The sequence below is a fragment of the Aptenodytes forsteri genome, unplaced genomic scaffold (assembly GCF_000699145.1).
Source record: "Aptenodytes forsteri isolate BGI_AS27 unplaced genomic scaffold, ASM69914v1 Scaffold309, whole genome shotgun sequence".
Lineage (NCBI taxonomy): Eukaryota > Metazoa > Chordata > Aves > Sphenisciformes > Spheniscidae > Aptenodytes > Aptenodytes forsteri.
The window spans coordinates 7,730,889-7,734,082 of NW_008795857.1; positions in this window are offsets into that span (position 1 = coordinate 7,730,889).

Sequence of the window (3,194 nt, forward strand, 5' to 3'; positions counted from 1 at the left end):
GAGGGCGCCGCGGGGCGGGGCGCGGGCGGCCAGGGGTGAGCTCCGGGTCCCGTCAGCGCTGTGCCTGGAAGGGGTCAGCGTGCCCCAGCCCTGGCCGAGACCATTCGATTTCAAGGCACTGAAACACAGCGAGTGGAAAGACGATGAATAATTTAATAAAATCAGTTATTTTGACTGGAGCCGTGAACCGCCCTGCAGGCAAAACGCAGTGCGGGTACCTGGCACCGCTCCCCGCCTGCCATCATTCCGAGAGGCAGATGAGGAGGGTTCAGGGGAGTCGCCTCTTTCCCGAAGTCACAGGCCTCTCACCGAGAGGTGTGTAACAGCCAGTAATTCACCGCCTCCGCCCTCCCGCCGCTGTAGAACTGCCCCGGGAGAGCGTTCTCCGCTGCTTCGCCTGCTCCACGTTGCTGCGATTGCGGTGACAGACTGTCTCGTCACACGGAGGAAACTAAAGTAATTGAGTGTACATTATAGATACATCGGGGGGGGGAGAGGGAAATCTTAATTCTCTTTCCACCCTCGTTATTTCATTACCGTATAAAATACAGGATTTTATTAACATACAAAAGAACATATAAACATATAACACGAAATAACTACTCATGACCTAGAACCATTATTAGACAGACAGTAAACCTACCAGTGCCAAAAAAATGCAGCAAGGTTCATTAAGTATTTTTCTTCTCTATTTTGTAAAAAGGATGATGTACTGCTATTGTGAAAATATCATGAAGTATTTTCCAGTCCATCCACGACTGGAAAAAGTTCAGTATCTAATTTTTTTTTCTCCCCAATATACCTAACTGTCCTTTAAAAAAAAAAAACAACAAAACAAACACAAAAACCCCAACCCCCCCCCCCCCCCCCCCCCCCCGCCACAGAGGAAAGGGAAATAATCCCTGGATAAAAGAAATTCCAGAAACTTCAAGCAGTGTTAATACTACGTAGCATTCAAAAATGTCAAGTGAAGTAAGCCACATGGCAACAGATTACCCATCTACAGTCTCTATTATCCAGCTACTGTCTGAGTTATCATCCCATTCCTGAGCAAAATAGTAGAAAAGCTGGTGAAGGAATAAGTTTTATTAATAAAGGACAGATTGAATGACAATAGGAAAACAATGAATCTAAAACAATCCTGACTACTCAAATCTATTCAGTTATTTTTACTTAAAAAAAAAAATTAGAATGACACCTTCGTACGCCACATGACTATATCATGGCAATAAAATATAGACTGATGCACTGGTAAACAACACAGCTGTCAGGGGAATAACAACTTGTTAAGCCAAAACACAGCTTCAGAAATAGGTATCAGTCAGGAATTGTGAACAAATGATAATGCTTTTAGTGAGAACCTACAGAATCAGTTCACTATTGTGGCTGTTGAATATTTTAGTGATCTGCAAGCTGAATCACCCTACCCTCCTGTATTAAGCTGGCTCTAGCATTTGTTGGGACCTGCCTGTGAACTACTCTAATTAATAACCTGGCATAAAATTAATGTAGTTTAAAAAAAAAGCCTTAAAAAACAAATCAGAGCAACGGATGGCTTTCTGCTGGCTTACTGAGATGTCCTGGCTCAGCAAGGGTTCTGATGAACACCAGGAAAGAGTGGGGGAAGAAGTGAAACCTCATGTTTTCTGAAGCAGGCAACTGTTAGATCAGCTCATCCACCTGACTTGACTTCACCCTAAAGATTGAGGACTCATACAGGAAGTAGATTGTGGTACCTCAGCAAAAGGTTTTGGAATCGGAGCAGACAAGCACCACAATCACAGGAATTAGAAAGGTGCAACTGCCCTGACACCACAACTTACCATGGCACAAAAGGTCAAGTTAGGAAACGTTTTGTCACTCCCAACACGACATCATTGCAAAAAGTGAATATAATAGAGAATGTATAAATGGGGAAACAGGGGGCTAGAGGTAAAAGGAATTTTTTTTTTCCTGGGTAGCCATTGCTACAATAAATTCAGGTATTCTAAATGTAATTCTCTAAAATGTCATTGCTAGAACATGATGAAAAATTAGAAAGAGCCTCTTCACCCTCACCTGCTCACATTAAGAATTTATTTGTGTTCCTGTTTTGTTTAAGTTTTAGAAAAGAATCTCAGGATTTTGCCTTCTGTGTTTTCACCTAGTCTCCTCGACGCCAGCTAAGTTTGCCAGCACTAGGTACTCGGATTGGCACAAAGACAGCATGCAGTTCTGCTACAATTCCAAGTCCTTCAATTGAGTATGAAGTCTGTCACTGACTGCAAAACAGTTTTTAAGCCTGCTTATCACACTGGTAACACTGTCAGTTCTGTAAACATTATTTCAAATTCACTGATGTAAACACTTCATCATTACCATTAAGAATTAGATTATTACATCAGAGCGTAATCTAATGAGAACATGGCATTTTCTGTTATTTCTCCATATCGCTGATCTTTTTTTAATGTACTAGCACAAACCCAAGTTACCAGATACAGAATTTAATTTCTGATGAAAACAGAACAAAGAAATCAGGCATAGATGTTCAAACACTGGTGCAATTTGTAACAGTAAAACAACAAAAGAGGCAGATTTTCCATTTCTTGATAGCTTCAAGTCAAGACAGGATGATTAAAGCCGATACCTGGAGAAAGCTGAGCAGCTGCATTTTTCTTAACACAGAGACAACTGGGCAAAATTAATGGCCAACATCGTTTTGCAAACCCTACTCTACACAGCTCTGAAAGGTTATTTCACTAACAAACCCCCCTTTTCAGTTCAAAATTAATTTCAGCAGGGTTACTTTGCACAAACATCACCGTGAGCTCCTCAGACGTCCAACTGCATTGATCATCAGTAGATTTCTGTACCGCAGAACTTTCAAGGGCCAGTGTTTTTCAAAGGCTTGCTTAGAGAACAGAAACATCCCGCCAGTTATAGTCCTGACAGGGCACCCGCAAATGGAATCACCTGCCTGTTCCCCCACAACTGGCCTTAACCAAGGCTCCTGGGGCTACACCTCAAAAACGGTTAACAGAGGTCAGGACAGAGCCTCTGCCTCGGTAAGGAAAATCACCTTAAAAAAACCAACAGCAAAAACAAGCCTCAATCAGAGCCGCCTGGCGTAACACCGACGACCTTATCGCACGCGGACGGAGACCAGCCAGCCCCCGACAACAGCACTGCAGCCGCCACCGCACCTCCCTCAGCCG